This window comes from Budorcas taxicolor, chromosome 1 (assembly GCF_023091745.1).
Source record: "Budorcas taxicolor isolate Tak-1 chromosome 1, Takin1.1, whole genome shotgun sequence".
NCBI lineage: Eukaryota > Metazoa > Chordata > Mammalia > Artiodactyla > Bovidae > Budorcas > Budorcas taxicolor.
In genome coordinates this window covers 6,919,444-6,937,787 of record NC_068910.1, presented here as the reverse complement: position 1 = coordinate 6,937,787, position 18,344 = coordinate 6,919,444, and the positions used below count along the sequence as shown (strand labels likewise).

At 49.7% G+C, this 18,344-nt stretch overlaps 1 non-coding gene across 1 annotated transcript; it reads left to right on the top strand.

Moving 5' to 3' along the window:
* Positions 1–11,084: 11,084 nt before the first annotated feature.
* On the top strand, positions 11,085–11,158 carry TRNAR-CCU (transfer RNA arginine (anticodon CCU)). The gene has a single exon. It is a non-coding gene; the product is annotated as a tRNA-Arg (tRNA).
* Positions 11,159–18,344: the final 7,186 nt, after the last annotated feature.

Genomic DNA, 18,344 nt, shown 5'->3' with positions numbered 1-18,344 from the left:
CCTCCACTCCCACCCTAGATCCTGGCCCTGAACTGCAAGGAGGCCAGCCAGCCCAGGGCACGTGTCTCTCCAGCCGAGGTTCCGTTGCACAGATGTGGGTGTGGAGTTGGGTCTAGCCAGGGCTGCCTTTTGCCAAGTGAGCTCAATGTAACTAGAGGGACAAGAGAGTCACTGTCTCTTCTGCCTAGAACTGCTCCACAGAAATGCCTCTGACTCCCTCCTTTACAGCCCTCAGGTCTCCACTCAACGGTCACTTGCCTGGGAAGTCTGCCTGCCCCGTCTCCATCCCCAACCCCACCTGCCCCCACAGTGACCAGCTGTCTCCTCACCAGAATGCAAACATCACGAGGCCCCAGATCTCTGCCCATTTTGTTCATCACAGTAGCCCAGGAAACCAAAACACTGCCTGGTGTGGGGTAGGGCCCCCAAATGCTTGATAAATGAATGCATGAGTCACATCAGAAGAGGAAGTACAGGTGTTACCATCCACAGAGAGAAAGAATTACTTGGACTTCGGAATTCCCTGGTGGTCCAGTGGTTAAGAATCCGCCTGCCAAGGCAGGGGACGGTCTGGGAAACCCCACATGCCACGGGGCAGCTAAGCCTGTGCTTCACAATAAGGGAGGCCCCCGCAGTGAGAAGCTCATGCCCCGCAAGTAGAGAAAAGCCCGCATGCAGCAACGGAGATCCAGCACAGCCAAAAATAAATCAGTCAAACCATTAAAATAAATGAATAAATAAGCTATAAAGACATGTCCATAGTAATTAAATTAACAACATGGAAATAATTCACTGGACTTAACAATGACCCAGATTCAGAGCAGTTCAGAGAAGAATACAGAGGAGGCCGTACACTTCCTCTTGTAACTCTGTGTGTCACTACAAACCTTCTGCAGCTCTTGTTTGATCACCTGGTACCAGATATTTGATCTGCCTCGGAGACCATATATCTTGCCAGGCAAGAGTATGACTACATAGAATTGTACGTGTGTGTGTCTGAATGTATACAGGAATGTATTGGACTGAGAATATCTGTTTGCATGCCTACATATATGTTTTTATATAAGCGTGTATAAAGAATCATTGACCAAGCGGCATTTGAAAAACCCTCGTCCAACAGACTAGAGGCAGTAAACGGTGCTCAGCCAGCCAATGAATTACCGGGGGGCCCAGGAGGCAAAGGGCCTCGTCCTTGGACGGAGCCCTGCTTATTTTGCAGTTAACTGAAAGGGCCTTTCTGTCCCTTTTGCTGGGCTACAGGGAATGTCCCAGCACACAATGCGGTGAGTGTCCTAAAGCTGGAGGGCTACTTCAGGGAGAGCTCTGAAAAGAATCTTTGTATTTCAGCCAGGCGGATGGATGAAGAACTAAGAACCCAGGTTCCTCTGGGCTCTTTGCATCCCACGGATGCCTCAAGCAGGCCAGGAGACCCTGGCCCTTCCAAAGCTGTTTCCTGAACCTTAGCCTTTGTCTCTGGTCCCAAGCTTCTCTGCAGAACTGTCCCATGTATGGAGAGAAGCAGCTTCGATGAAGGCCCTTTCCTGGCACTCCTAACAGGCCTGTGTCTCATGACTGTCTGCCCTGGAAAGCTGCCCAGGCCAGCCCCGATATGAGGACCGTGATCTTGCCCTGCGTGTGCTACCGACGCCCGCTCTTGACCAGCCTCAGCCCCACACCCCAGCCTGCCGCTGCACAGGAAGGCCCAGCTGCAGGCATGTGCCTGGCCACAGGGCCCCACCTGGCTCCCCACAAGGCTCCCCACACACGAGGGAGGGAGGCTGCCCCCTGGCCCGGGCCCAACCCCTCCCGGGCCATCTGCTCAGAGTGCAGTGAAATATGTTTAGCAGAACACAGTGAACTGGAGTGCTGATTTTTGAATCAGCACCAGTTTTCTGCTTACTCCTTTTTTGTGTGTGGTTGTTAAATAAGTAACACAAGGATACAGCTTCAAGTTCAAAAGGTGCAAAAGAGCACACGTGGTGAAAGGAGTCTCTGGTGCCCCTGCAGACACACCCTATGACCAAAGTACGCAGGCATGTACATTTCTTTCTTTTTTAAAACACAGAAAGTAAAAGTGCACTGCCCTTTGCCTTTTGCATGTGACAGTACTCTTGGAAACCTGTTCACATCATTTCACATGCAGCTGGCTCGTTCTCTTAGAGGGCTAACATTTCTTTCTTTGGGTGAGTCATGGGTTTCTGAACCAGTCTCCTGTTCACAGACATTTAGGCCGCTTCCAGGTTTTAGCTCTTACATACTCTGTGGCTATGGCTGACTTATAAACCGTATCACACCTGTGCAAGCAGGGCCCTGGGATAAACACCCACGAGGCAGGCGTACTCTTGAGAACTCCACCATACTGCCTGGATTTCTTCATCGTCACCAAGGAGCTCCACCTTGCTCTCTGCTGGTTACTGTCTCAATGGAGTCAGAGTTAGAACCGTTGATGAGTCATAACAGAACAACAATTATGAAAAGCATCATAGCACCTACGCTTTGCCCAGCACCATTCTCTACACTCAGTCTATGTTACAGTGTTGATTCCTCAAAACAGCTCATGAGATAGGTTCTATTCCTGCCCTCCTTTTTTTTTTTTTAAAAAAAAAAAAAACCTATTTTATATTGGAGTATCACTGATTAAAGATAGAAGGGAAGAAGAGGCAGCAGAGGATGAGACGCTTGGATGGCACTGTCAACTCAATGGACATGAGTTTGAGCAATCTCCACGAGACAGTGAAGGACAGGGAAGGTTGGCGTGCTGCAGTCCATGGGATCACAAAGAGCTGGACACACAACTGAGCAACTGAACAACCACAAGGCCTGGTTAACAATGTTGTGATACTTTCAGGTGGACAGCAAAGCAACTCAGCCATACGTATACGTGTATCCATTCTCCTCCAAACGCCCCTCCTGTCCAGGCTGCCACAGAACGTTGATATTATGCCCTCCTCTATAAAAGCAAGGAAACTGAGGCACAGAGGAAGGAAGGAACTTGCTTGAAATTCCACAGCTAGGAGGCATCTGGGATTGGGACACAGGCAGCCCAGCTTGGCTGCTAAAGCTGCTTCCAGAGTGTGTGTATCAGTGGGTGCTTGCCTGCAAAGCCCAGATGGGAGCTGTATCTTCTATTTTCAACATCACCCGGTACCCAGAAGGAGGCTGGACCAGCTTGTGCACTCTGTGAGGGCAGGGACCAGCTCTGCCTTGTTCACCCTGGTGTCTTACATGCCGCTCAACTAGTTACTGTTGAATAACTGAATGAATATTATCCTGGATAATAATACTGCTAGGGGACTTCCCCAGGCTCCCCAGGTGGCCCAATAGTAAGAAATCCTCCTGCCAAGGCAGAAGACTCAGGAGCCGCAGATTCAACCCCTGGGTGGGGGAGATGCACTGGAGGAGGACACGGCAACCCACTCCACTCTAGTATTCTTGCTGGAAAATCCCATGGACAGAGGAGCCTGGCGGGCTACAGTCCATAAGGTCGCAGAGAGTGAGGTTGTTGTTGAGTTGTGTCTGACTCTTTGTGACCCCATGGACTGCAGCGCGCCAGGCTTCCTGTTCCTCACCATCTCCCAGAGTTTGCCCAAGTTCACGTTCATGCCATCCAGCCATCGCATCCTCTGACACCTTCTTTTCCTTCTCCCCTCAATCTTCCCCGGCGCCAGGGACTTTTCCAATGAGTTGTCTGTCTGCATCAGATGGCCAAAATACTGGAGCTTCAGCTTCAGCATCAGCAAGAGTCAGATGCAACTGAGCACACACACACACAAAGGGGACTTCCCTGGTAGCCCAGTGCTCAAGATTCCATGCTCCCAGCTGCAGGGGGTGTGGGCTCGATCCCTGGTTGGGAAACTAAGATCCCGCCTGCTGCATGGTGTGCCCCGCCCCCCAGTTTTCTTTGAATGCTAGTAGTAGCTGATATTCGGAGAAGGCAATGGCACCCCACTCCAGTACTGTTGCCTGGAAAGTCGCATGGACAGAGAAGCTTGGTGGGCTGCAGTTCATGGGGTCGCGAAGAGGCAGACACGACTGAGCGACTTCCCTTTCACTTTTCACTTTCATGCACTGGAGAAGGAAATGGCAACCCACTCCAGTGTTCTTGCCTGGAGAATCCCAGGGACGGGGGAGCCTGGTGGGCTGCCGTCCATGGGGTCGCAGAGAGTCGGACACGACTGAAGCGACTTAGCAGCAGCAGCAGCAGCAGCAGCAGCAATAGCTGATATTTATGGAGCACCAGCTAAGAGTTTGCCATAAATTATCTCATTTAATCCTCACAATGGCTCTCTGAGATAAAGTCCATCTTTACTTCCATTTTACAGATGGAAAAACAGAGGCGCACAGAGGTTGAGTAAGTTGCCCAAGGACACACAGCTGGTATTAACAGATGAGTTGGGATTTGATCCCTGGATGTCTGCTCCCTACCTCGAGTGATTTCTGAGCGACGTCTGAGGTTCTCTCTGCACCTAAATTTGTGAATCCATGAATTTCCCACTTAGGAATTGATCTCCACTGGATGCAGCCTGAAGATAAGAGCCACATGTTCCTTAAAAAAAGTTAAATAAACAATTTTTAGAGCACTTTTAAGAGTAGAAAGACACTTTTGTGTACTCCAAGTACAATTTTCAGTTTCACAGAAATACTGAGTGGAAAATACAGAGATTTCCATATGCTTCCTGACCCTATACACATAGCCTCCTCCTCCATCATCATCCTGACCAGAGTGGTATAACTATTACAATCAATGGATTTATGTTAACACATCACGCAAAGTCCATAGTTCACCTGAAGGTTTGTTCTTGGTGTCATACAGTCTATGGATTTGGACAAACGTAAAATGATGTGTGCCCACCATTATAGTATCATACGAAGCAGTCTCGCTGCTCTAAAAGTCCTCTGCCAGCTCGTCTCTCGCTCTCCTCTAAGCCCTGAAAACCACTGATATTTTTCTGTCTCCATAGTCTTGCCTTTTCTAGAATGTCATATAGTTTCAATCATTTCAGACTGGCTCTTTCACTGAGTAAGTCTCACTGAAGTTCCCCCCATGTCTTTTCATGCCATAGAGTAAATAGGTTACAGTTTGTATCCGGCGGGGGGAGGAAAAGCTAAGAAAGTTTAAAGACAGAAAAAAGAAAGACAGCTAAAAATGAAGCAACTGAGTCTGTGGTCTACCTGAAAAAAAACCAGGGGCGAACAGAAGCAGAAAGAGGTCTGTCTACCCCAGGGCCTCCCGAGGAGCTGCCAGCCCTTTACACAGGGGCCCAGTCTCACACTTTAATCCCGGTCTTCAAGTGAAGGCAAACAGAAGGGCCAACAAGAGTGAAACTAGAAGGCGCGTATCACAGCTACATGCCTCTGTCCCTTTAGCAGCCATGTTGCCCACGCGGGGACAAGGAGCTCATTTAAAACATTAACAAATCCTGGGGCTGCCCTGGCAGTCCCGCGGTGAAGGCTCGGCACCTCCAGTGCAGGGCGCACAGGTTCGATCCCTGGTCAGAGACCTAGATTCCAGACGCCATATAGCATGGCCACAAAATGAAAACATCCTGGAGGAGGGATAAGTAGGAGGTTGGGATTAAGATGTGTACTTAGTCGTTCAGTCGTGTCCGACTCCTTGTGACTCCATGGACTATAACCTACCAGGCTTCTCTGTCCATGGGATTCTTCGGGCAAGAATACTGGAGTGAGTTGCCATTTCCTCTTCTGGGAGATCTTCCTGACCCAGGGATCAAACCCTCGCCTCCTCTGTCTCCTGCATTGGCAGGCGGATTCTTTACTTGAGCCATCAGGGATTAACATGTACGCTCTACTATATATAAAGCAGATAATCAGCCCGACCTGCCGTACAGCACAAGGGACTCTCAACACTCTGTGATAAGCTCTACGGGAGAAGAATCCAAGAAAGAATAAATCCATGTCTATATCTAGCTGAGTCAGGCTGCTGTACACCTAAAACACGACGTCGTAAGTCAACTACATTCCAATGTGAAACAAAAAAGTTAAAAGTTAGTCCTGTGGCCATGTTATGAGTGTGGAGTTTTGTGTGCATTTAGGCATGTTAAACATACTAACAGACTATTTCCTTGCATGTGAATATTTAAAATATGCCACAAACTTTGAACTCTATTCTGATGCTATTTGTTTTCAAATATACTGGGAGCCTCAACAAGTCAAAGCAGCCAGGACCTCTCTTGACCTTACGAGGCGCCATCCGCTGGGGATCTGGGAAAAAAAGAAGTTTAAAAAGAGCGTGTCTCTTGTTCAGCCCCGGCCCGAAGAGAGGATCGGAATCTGGAACGGGCTGATGAAGGATGTTGGACATGGCACGGGGTTCCAGCGGGAACAGAGGGGGGGGGGTTCATCCAGCCCATCCAGGGCTGGCCCTCTGTTCTGTGGGCTCCAGAAATTTCCATTGCTGCTGCTAAGTATCCTGTCTTCCTTGTGAGACTGGAGATCCACAGTTGTAGGTAAATGAGATGCTCAATTTTTGTTAAGCAAATGAATTTTGTGATCAAGGGCTTTCCATTTGCAGAGCGTATTTGAATATAAGGATAAGATATGTATTTGTCTCTCGTGTAAAAGATGCCTGGGGTGTGAAGGATGGTGCTCAGTCAGGGGGCCGCCCCAACCCTCTCCTCTCTGCTCATCACAGACGTCCCATTGACTCCTCGGGCCACGTGGTGATCACCACCGACCCCAGGTCCCGCCTGCTGGAGTCCAGGCCACCATAGGAAGACTGACACCACTGTCTGTCTCAAACTCTAATTCTCAGGAAGAAACTCTGATTGGCTCGCGGTTAGGTCAGGTGATTCCCTAGCTCACTCACTGTTGTCGAGGGGTGGCCGTTGTCCTGTATTAACAAGGGCTCTGTGAACTAAGTAGACACCACAAACAGGGAGGGGAAACGCCACGACCCTCCCAGTCTGCTCTAGAAGGGAGGGAACAGGATTTTCCGTGGCCCCTCGTCAGCTCATGGAAAGACTTTGGCGAGAGAAGCACGTGTCCTTCACTCAAAGCTGCGAGCGAACCGGAGGCAATTACTTCTCAGCCAGTTCTCTGTGGTGCTAACAGTGAGGCCCTGGAGACGATGGAAACAATCCATTAGCCTTTTGGTTATTAGCCTACCCACCACACCCCCACTGCTAACACACACACGCGGCTCACAGCGGAATAAAGGGGGACACGACAGTCCTCTGCACAATAGAGGCGCAGGCATTTTCAGGGAGTGTGTTAGGGAGGTAAGGTAATGCTTAAGGGGAGATCTGAAGGCTGAGAAAAAGCCAAGCCCTCAGACATCAGGCGAACATTCCTGCAGAGGGAAGGCGGCACCCAGCCCTGGGGCAGCAAGGCCAGTGGGTGTGGCTGGAACCCGGGGAGGACCGGGAGAAGGGTGCTGAGCCTGGCAGGGCTGGGGCAGAGGAGAGCTTTCATAGCTGAATTTGGCCTTGAGTGTTGTTAAAGCGGGACTTCCTGGGTGGCAGAAGTGGTAAAGAAGCCGCCTGCCAATGCAGGAGACATAAGAGATGCGGGTTCGATCCCTGGGTTGGGAAGATCCCCCTGGAGAATCCCACGGACAGAGAAGCCTGGCGGGCTACCGTCCATAGGGTCGCAAAGAGTTGGACACAACTGAAATGACTTAGCACGCCTGCACGTTGTTAAAACAAGTAGCGATCTGAACTAAAAACAGTGGACGGGCTTGAGATAACTTGGGAGATTGTGGATGGAGATGCGGAAGGCAAGGAAAAGGAGAGAACCAAGGAGAATTCCTGTTTTCCATTTGAGCAATTGGAGGGTTGGGTGATGAGTGATGCTCTTTTACCGACGGTAACAGGGTTGTGACTGCAGCCATGAAATTAAAAGATGCTTACTCCTTGGAAGGAAAGTTATGACCAACCTAGATAGCATATTCGAAAGCAGAGACATTACTTTGCCAACAAAGGTCCGTCTAGTCAAGGCTATGGTTTTTCCAGTGGTCATGTATGAATGTGAGAGTTGGACTGTGAAGAAAGCTGAGCACCGAAGAATTGATGCTTTTGAACTGTGGTGTTGGAGAAGACTCTTGAGAGTCCCTTGGACCACAAGGAGATCAGCCCTGGGATTTCTTTGGAAGGAATGATGTTAAAGCTGAAACTCCAGTACTTTGGCCACCTCATGCGAAGAGCTGACTCATTGGAAAAGACTGATGCTGGGAGGGATTGGGGGCAGGAGGAGAAGGGGACGACAGAGGATGAGACGGCTGAATGGCATCACCGACTCGATGGACATGAGTTTGAGTGAACTCCGGGAGTTGGTGATGGACAGGGAGGCCTGGCGTGCTGCGATTCATGGGGTCACAAAGAGTTGGACACGACTGAGCGACTGAAATGAACTGAACTGAACAGGGTTGGAGGGAGAAATCAAGAGAAGTGGCGAAGAAGCCAGCTGAGCGGCCAGAAGGGAGATCTGGCTGGACGTTAGGTCTGGAGTCAGTGGTGTCGGGAAGTCGTGGGCCTGAGGGAGCTCACCTGGACGGGGGGTGGGGGGTGGCGTGTAGCTAGAGGACACGCGGCCCGGGACCAGATCTTGAAGTGCTCAGAGCGAGGCAAGGGCCAGAGGAGGAGACTGAGGCAGAGTGGCCAGGGAGCTCCCAGGAGAAGAGGGGAAAGAGTATGTGGCATTAACAGGTGGGTCTATCCCTGTCGTGGGTTTGCACCATGGAGGTCACTGGCAGGGCAGTTTCTGAGAAGGCCCATGGCCTCGCCTGGTGTCATGGGGACATGGGCTGGCTCTATTTCATTTGGGTAATAAAAGTGAGTGATGCCAGGGCAGAGGGTTTGGGGACCTTTGTGCTATGTTAGCAGAGCAACGTGAAAAAGGAAAACCGTGCCTGTGACATTTACACCAGCCAGCGTGGTTGGGGTGTGAGCTGGGAGGGCAGCCTGAGAAACGGTGAACTGGGGACCGGAGTGTGAAGCCGCTGCCCGTCGCCAACCCCCGCCCCACCCCTCAGGAGGAGAAGGGTCCAGCCACGTGGAGAACCTGAGCCCTGCTGACAGGAAGGAGGAGCGCCCTGTTTATTTCTGTCTGCCTGATTTCACATCTGCTGACGTCTTCACACCCACCCCCCTCCCCTTCTTGAAGCCTCAGTGGTTTAGGAGCTAAAAATGTAGCCCTGAGGCCAAAGCTATGCGTCATGCTTGGTCAGTTTGGCACAAGCAGCCTACCGGGGAAATCAAGATGCGAAATACTGAGAAGTAAAAAGGTTCACAATCCTCTAAACCTATAAAAACACAAACTCCCGAAGATGGAAAAGATGTACCCCATGCCCTCCAAGCGCGACGACAGAAAGATGGAGCAGGCGTCCACCAGGCACCCAGCACATCTGAGGGCTGGCTGGAGCCACTGTTTCTTTTTCCTGTCAAAACAACTGGGCCTTTGGGGTTGAAAATGATTTCATGGTTTCATTTCCTTCAAGGACATCCAGCTCTCATTGATGTGAACATGCTTCATGGAAACTCCTACCGCAGCGGGCTGGCTCTCTTGGGTGACCTTCATCCTAGGTTAGCAGGGAGGCCTGGGTCCCCATCCTGCAGCCCCACCCACTGGAGAGCTGACCAGGCTGGGATTCCCCAGACCCCAGGCTTCTTCCCCTGATAGGGCCCAAGCTTACTGTTGGGCTGGGAGAGAACGGCAGGGCCTGGTGGCCATGGGCAGCCCTCCAGTCTCCTACTGTGTGGGAACAGGACTGCCTGATGCCCCAATACCAGGCTCTGGGCCCAGGGGCATGGGCGTGAGGCCACACGTCCCACGGGCTGCGCCCAGCCCCTGGCTGAGCTTGGCGGGGACAGATGCTAAGACAGTCCTGTTCCTGGGAGGTGTGGGGCTCCTCCGCAGGCAACTCTGGCCTGAGGAAGGCCTTCCTTTGCCCTTCCTTCTCTCCTTCCCCAGGGTTAACTAGCATCTCCTCCTGCACCTCCCTCCCCCTCCTCCTATGCAGGTGTTTTCTCCAAGACTCTCTCGCACTTGGAATCTCATCTTGGTATTTGTGTTTCAGAGGACCCAAGCTGGGCTTCCCAGGTGCCTCAGTGGTAAAGAATTCGCCTGCCAATGCAGGAGATGCAGGTTCAATCCCTGGGTTGGGAAGATGCCCTGGAGAAGGAAATGGCACCCCACTCCAGGGTTCTTGCCAGGAGAATCTCGTGCACAGAAGAGCCTGGCGGGTTACAGTCCAGGGAGTCTCAAAGAGTTGGACACGACAGAGCACGCACACACACGAGGACCCAAGCTAACACACCTGGAGCTTCCAGAAATTGACAGGAAAGCTGCACACAGCCCGTGTTCTGCGCCTAGCGGGCAGGGCCAGTCTTTTTTCTCAATTGGAGGATAACTGCTTTGCAATACTGGGTTGGCTTCTGCCATATAGCAACATGGATCAGCCATAGGTATATCCATGTGCCCTCTGTCTTTACCTCCCTCCCCAAGGGCAGGCTTACGCAGTATTATGTCAAAGCCCGTCTCTAACTGGGGTCATCCCTCTGTCCCCTTCTGAAGAGACACAGATTCCCTCACGAGGGTTGCACGCGGCATTCGCATGCCTCTTGGTGTCGGCTGCAGCACGCTAATGCTGAGCCCCAGCCTGTCTTAATCCATCCACCCAAGTCGCCGTGCATCCCCATGACGGCGCCCGGGTGAGCTGGTGATTCCCAGGTTCCAGTGTGAGGGGACAAGTGACCTCACACTGAAGAACACAAAGGGCATTGGCATACAGTTGGCTACCCCTCCTCCTGTTTGTCAGGGAATGTGACTTCAACCGGGGATCCTGGGTGCCAGGAGATTAGAGAAGAGGGATGGGAGAAGAGGAGGGTGGGGTAACTCGGTTATTTTACCACTACGGGGAGGTGTGGGAGCAGCGGCGTGTGGAACGTGGGCAGGAGGTTAGAGAAACCAGACAGGAAGGAAGAAACCAGACAGCTGAAGACCCGCACTGGGTTGATCAACCCCACCCCCCTGAATTCACATCCTTCCTGGAACCTCACAAGGTGACATTATTTAGAAATAGAGGAGTTGCAGATGTCTTCAGTCAAAAGGCTGTCAACCTGGGGACTTCCCTGGTGGTCCAGTGGCTAAGACTCTGCACTCCTAATGCTGAGGGGCCAGGGTTCGATCCCTGGTCAGGGAACGAGATCCCACAGGCCACATCTGAGAGTTCAAGTGCCACAACTAAAGATCTCGCATGCCACAACAAAGATCAAAGATCCTTCGAGCCGCAACTGAGACCCAGCACAGCCAACAAAATAAATATTTTTAAAAAGATGGCATCAAACCGCAGTAGGGTGGGCTCTAAATCCAACGTGACTGGTGTCCCTACAAGAAGAAGAGAGACACAGAAGCTGGGAGGAGAGACCATAAGCAAGCGGAGGCAGAGGCTGGAGCAATCCGAGGGCGAGTGAGCAATGAGAAGATTGAGGGCAACCACCGGAAACTAGGGAGAGGCAAAGATTCTCCCGCAGCGCCTTCGGAAGGGGCGTGGCCCGGCTGCCAACCCTGACTTTGGGCTTCAGGTCTCCAGAGCCGTGAGAAAAAAGATGTTTGTAGCTTAAAGCACGCAGTTTGTGGTCCGTTGTTACGGCAGCCCTGGAAAATGATACTGCAGAGTCCCACAATGAGGCGCATTGGTGAAAGTGTAATAACAGCTCATTCATTCATTCAACAATTATTCACTTGCACCTAGTTAGTGCCTGGCCCTGTGCTCAGTGCCCTGGAAGCCTTGGGAATGAAGTAGATGTGCCCCTGGCCCGGTGGAGCCCCCAGCTAACAGGAGGCAGATACACCTGGGACAGTCGCACATGGATGGAGAATCACGAGTTTTAAAAAGAGCTGGGGAAGGCAAAGAACACGTTCCTATGCAAGCGATCGGGCATGAGGGACAGGAGAGGAGTGGAGCACTCAGGGGGGACTCTGCCAGGAGGTGACGCCTCAACCAGGACTGTGTTGGAGGCCAAGGGGAAGAACCAGAGGAAGGGTGGCTGCGTGGCTGGGCATCTGGACCCAGTGGGTGGCGGGGCAGTGCTCACCCTTCAGGAACTGAAAGAGGGTGTGGCTGGGCTCATGGGCTGGGTGGGGTGCGGCTGGGAGAGGGAGGCAACCCCCTAGGGCTTCCTGGGGTTCTGGATTCAAAATCAGTGAGAACACGGACTTCCCCAGTGGTACAGTGGATAGGAACCTGCTTACCAATGCATGGGACATGGGTTCAATCCCTGCTCTGGGAAGATTCCACACGCCACGGAGCAACTAAGCCCGTGCGCCACAACTACTGAACCCAGGGGCTGCAACTGCTGAAGCCCACGTGCCTCGTGTCCGGGCTCCCCAACGAGAGAAGCCATCACAACGGCATCACATCGGAGAGTAGCCCCTGCTCACTGCAACCAGAGAAAGCCTGCCCTCGGAAACAAAGACCCAGTACAACCAGAATTAAGTAATTAATTAAAAAAAAGCTCAGTGAAAACACTCCCGGTTAAACCCTCACCCCAGGTGGTGATGCTCATGAAGGAATTTGCAAACGGGGAGAAGCGGGTGGATGAAAAGCCATGATGAAGTGTTGTCATCTCCTGGGCAGCAGTGGGTCACCTTAGAGGGAAATGCACCCTACACTCCTTCTTCAAATGTGTGCAGACCTCGGACAGAGTCTATATGGAAAAACAGGCTATCTCTGGCCTCCAAATTGAGAGGAAAAGGCAGGAAAGCAGAGGGTGGAGGGACCGCCCTTCTGCCCTTTACAGTAAAGCACCCTGACTGTCCTCTGAGCCTGGGCGGTGCCTCTGCAAGTGTGGCTGCCTTATTCAAGGGCAGTGTTTAGAGAAGAAACTTGCCTGGGTCTCAGCTCTCTCAGTACTGCCTGGGGTTTCAGAGGCCCTGCCGCTCCTGCGTGTGGGCGTCTCTTCCCTACACAGAAAGGAGGAACCTGGGAGGAAAAGCTGGGAAGGCCGAGACGCGGGTCTCCCGTGGAGGGCCACAGGCGGGGCCCTCGGCAGGAGCAGGCCAGGACCCTGGGGAGAGACATTCTCAGCACCTCTGGCTTCCGTGGAAGTCACACTGTCCCGTGCAGGTCTCCATCCTTATGTCTGTGTGCCTCTCATCTCTTTACTTGATAGTATGTGTTCATTCACCCGCTCACTCATTTTTCAGCCAATATCCACTGTAGTCAATATTCTGGAACTGCACACAGCATCAGCCTCAAACAAAACCAGGATCTTTCACATGGCTAAGCAGGCTCCCGCCCACCTCTTCGCGGCCCCTGCCCTCACTCACTCTGTCCTGGCCACTCATGCCTCTCAGTTCCTCAGTGATGCTGAGAACTCTCTTGTCACCGAGCATTTGCACAGGCTGTCCCCTCTGCTGGGACCACCCCACCTTCCAGTGTCTACCAGCTCCCACTCCCTCTCAGAGCTGGAGCTCTTCCGCTGGTCCTCATCATCTGCCCCTCCCCCCCCCCCCCCCCCCCCCCCCCCGCCCCGCCACAGCACATTGCCATCTCACTGTGACATCATCCAGAGGCTACTGCTTCTGTTGAGTGTCAGGGGATCCATCACCTCTCTCTGGAACCCACCACTCGGACTTGGGGACCACCGTTTTCTCCCAGAATGGGTGGCTCGTCCAGTCTCATTTTCATCACGTGACTCTGGCACATATACTGATAGAAACGTTCTTGGAAACAAGTTTACAAAGGGAAACTGGGCAGGTGCCAACGTGCCATCAGTCCGTGAGGACGTCAGGAAGGCCGTCTCTGGGTGACCTGCTCACCCCCACTCTCATCCAGTCCTCCTCCATAGAAAGTCAATGCCTACATCTTTCCTTCCTCCAGGGAATTCCCTAGTTCCATCTAGATAGGCACAGAATGCTCCGATATGCCTCGCCTCCCAGAACAACCATCCACAAAACCTGCCCAGCAAGGTCAGTGCTGGCGTCCCCGCCTTTGGTCCCTTTGTCGTCTCCCCTTCTCCACCTCCTGACAGAGCTGCGTCTCTCAGAAGGGTTGGGTGTACGGATCAAGGGCCTCTTTGCTCTGGGCCTGACTGAAGACCCAGCGCAAAACCCTGTTCTAAATGCCATGATGGCCCTACACCCCTCTGGTAACACACTCGTCCAGACATCTGTTTGCTCATTCAAGAATAATTCTGTAAGTGTTCGCTTTTGACCCAATTCACAACCACTATCTGTTGAGGGGAAACAGTGAAGGATGATGGAGAAGGAAATGGTATAGGGTCGGACACAACTGAAGCGACTTAGCAGCAGCAGCAGCAGCAGTGAAGGATGAGACACAATCCTTGTCCTTAAGGAGCCTATGTGTTGAGGGAATGGAGTCGGGGCAGGAGAGAGTAGAAATCCAGGTAATTCCAAAGCAATGGGGCAAAGGCATGGAGGAAGGCGTGTGTGGCCGTGGTGGGGGACTCTAACGTAGCTAAGAGGCTCCAGGAAGGCTTCCTGGAGGGAAGCCCTCAGAGCTGAAGAGTGGTTGGCCTGGTAAAGGAGAATGTCATTTATAAATCTGGCAGAGTACCTGGGGATGATGTCCAGAGTTGCCGGATCTCCTTAGCCACCTGTTCAGAGGCCATCTCTGCTGGAGGGAGGAGCCTGATACCCACTCAAGACTTGAAACTAAGTGAACTGAAATTACCAAAGCTATGACTGAGTGTCTGAAGAGTTTAGCAAGTCCTTTCTGGGAAGACTACTACCCATCCCATCCTCTAGTGTGCTTTTATAACTACACCCGGCATAAAAAAAAAAAAAAAGTTATGACACATGAAGAAGCAGGAAAATGTGATCCACCAAGAGAAAAGAAACAGATAACAGAAACACACACAGACACTCAGGTGTTGGAACATTTTAAAGATGAAGCATTTAAAATAACTTTAAATATATTTTCAAAGTTATGTAAAAGATAGACAAATATAGGAAAACATGACTAATGCAATAGAAAAATGAAAGCCTATTTTTATTTTATTTTATTTATTTATTTTTTGAAAGCCTATTTTTAAAAAGGAAATGGAAAAATTTGAATTAAAGTATATGGTATCAGAAATGAAGCATTCCTTATATAAGTTTGCCAGCAGACTAGGCACATCAGTGAACTCAAAGACATGCAAGTAAATTTATAATTCATACGACCCAGGAATTATAGTCTTGGGCATTTAGCCCAGAGAAATAAATGCTTATGTTTACACAAAAGCCTATACATACATAGCTTTATTGGTAACAGCTAAAAACTGGCCACAGGACTGGAAAAGGTCAGTTTTCACTCCAGTCTCAAAGAAAGGCAATGCCAAACAATGCTCAAACTACCGCACAATTGCACTCATCTCACACGCTAGTAAAGTAATGCTCAAAATTCTCCAAGCCAGGCTTCAGCAATACGTGAACCGTGAACTTCCTGATGTTCAAGCTGGTTTTAGAAAAGGCAGAGGAACCAGAGATCAAATTGCCAACATCTGCTGGATCATGGAAAAAGCAAGAGAGTTCCAGAAAAACATCTATTTCTGCTTTATTGACTATGCCAAAGCCTTTGACTGTGTGGATCACAATAAACTGTGGAAAATTCTGAAAGAGATGGGAATATCAGACCACCTGACCTGCCTCTTGAGAAACCTGTATGCAGGTCAGGAAGCAACAGTTAGAACTGGACACGGAACAACAGACTGGTTCCAAATAGGAAAAGGAGCATGTCGAGACTGTATATTGTCACCCTGCTTGTTTAACTTAGATGCAGAGTACATCATGAGAAACGCTGGGCTGGAAGAAGCACAAGCTGAAATCAAGATTGCTGGGAGAAATAGCAGTAACCTCGGATGTGCAGATGACACCACCCTTATGGCAGAAAGTGAAGAGGAACTAAAAAGCCTCTTGATGAAAGTGAAACAGGAGAGGGAAAAAGTTGGCTTAAAGCTCAACATTCAGAAAACGAAGATCATGGCATCTGGTCCCATCACTTCATAGCAAATAGATGGGGAAACGGTGGAAACCGTGTCAGACTTTACTTTTGGGGGCTCCCAAATCACTGCAGATGGTGACTGCAGTCATGAAATTAAAAGACGCTTACTCCTAGGAAGGACAGTTATGACCAACCTAGATAGCATATTCAAAAGCAGAGACGTTACTTTGCCAACAAAGGTCGGTCTGGTTAAGGCTATGGTTTTTCCAGTGGTCATGTATGGATGTGAGAGCTGGACTGTGAAGAAAGCTGAGCGCCGAAGAATTGATGCTTTTGAACTGTGGTGTTGGAGAAGACTCTTGAGAGTCCATTGGACTGCAAAGAGATCCAACCAGTCCATCCTAAAGGAGACCAGTCCTGGATGTTCATTGGAAGGACTGATGCTGAAGCGGAAACTCCAATACTTTGGCCACCTAATGTGAAGACTTGACTCATCTGAAAAGACCCTGATGCTGGGAGGGATTGGGGGCAGGAGGAGAAGGGGACAACAGAGGATGAGATGGCTGGATGGCATCACCGACTCGATGGACGTGAGTTTGAGTGAACTCATCACCGGGAGTCGGTGATGGAAAGGGAGGCCTGGTGTGCTGCGATTCATGGGGTCGCAAAGAGTCAGACACAACTGAGCGTCTGAACTGAACTGAACTGAACTGAAAAACTGTAAACAACTCAGATGTCTTAAAGATAGTATGTACACACCATGGAATGCATCTCAGTAATAAAAATGAACAGACTACTGATAAATGCAAAAACTTGGATGAAGTTCAAGGGCATTGTGCTGCGCAAAAAGAAAAAAAAAAGCCAGTCCTAGAGGTTACATACCATATGATTCCATTTATGTAACATTCTTGAAAAGACAAAATTATAGACACGAAGAACAGATTACTTATTGTCAGGGGCTAGGGATTGGGTGATGACGTGGTAGGGGGTAGAGTGGTTATAAAAAGGCAACTGAGGAATCCTTATGCTCATTGTTCTGTATCTTGATCACAGATTTTTTTTTATTGTGTGGGGGACACACAATAAACCTACCCTTGTGACCAAATTGCACTCGACCAAACACATGCACACACACATACCAGTCCAACAAGTAAAACTGAGGAACTCTGAATAAGATCAGCGGATTCTATTAATATTATTATCCTGGTTGTGACATTTTACTGTACTTCTGCAAGATGTTACCACTGGGGGAATGGTACAAGATCCGTTTGTATTATTTCTTACAAATGCATGCAATTTGATTTTTTTAAAAAAGAAGGAAAAGGAAAAAGAACAGAAGACTGTGAGAAAACATCAATGATCTAACATAAATGTAAGTGATATATCAGAAAGGGAGGGGAGTAACAAAAAGTGGGGCAGAAGAACTAAAGATTTAACAGTAGAGAGTTTTCCAAAATTGTTGAATGCTGTCTCACAGATGCACGAATCTCATGAACCCAAGCAGGGTGAAAACAAAGAAAACCGAATCCAGGGAGTGGGTATCCTCAGGGGAAATACCCTCGTCAACCACTGAAATACAGAGTCAAAGAGAAAACCTTAAAAGTAGCCAAAGGAAATAACATATCTTCAATGGAATAACTAAAAGAATGACGGCTAAAGTTCATCAGAAACAGTGAAAGCCAGAAATCAACAGAATGGCATCTAAAATGTTGAAAGAAATTTGTCACCAAGATATCCATATCCAGTGAAAGTAGTGGGAGAACATTTTTTTTTTCAGATAAACAAAGGCTGACAAAACTTGACAGAATGTACTGCCAGCAGAAGCGCTATAAGAAACACCAAAGAAAATTCTTTAGGGCAATGGGAAATCAGATCGAAAGTCAGATCTGCAGGAAGAATCAAGAACACACAAAATGGTAGGTATTTGGGTAAATAAAAAAGAGAATTTTTTTCTTTTAAAAGCAAAAATAGTAACCAATTTATGTGGGATTTATAACAAAATAATTTGACAGAAGGACAGGAGAGGATAGTTCTGTAAGAGTTCAGTCTGTCCACCGTCAAGTTAACTCAAGGAAGATGATTATCGGTTAAGCTTGCACGTTGCAATTTAAGATACCCACGAAAAATAACAGAAGGAGTTATAATAAGTACATTATCTATTAAATACTCACGACAACTAGGCAGAATGGGCATTACCACACAATTTCACAGGTAAATAAACTGAGGCTTGGAGAGGCGAAGGCTTTGCCTGCAGGCGCCAGATTGAAAACAGATGCACCAGAACTCAACCCAAGTTTTCAGACCCCTCAAACCCAATGTTCGCCCTCATCATTCTGAGGTTCAACAAGCTTTCTCAGTGCAGGACCAGACTATGAATATTTTAGGCTTTGTGGGCCACAGAGTCTCTGTCACAACTACAGAACTCTGCAAAAACAACCAC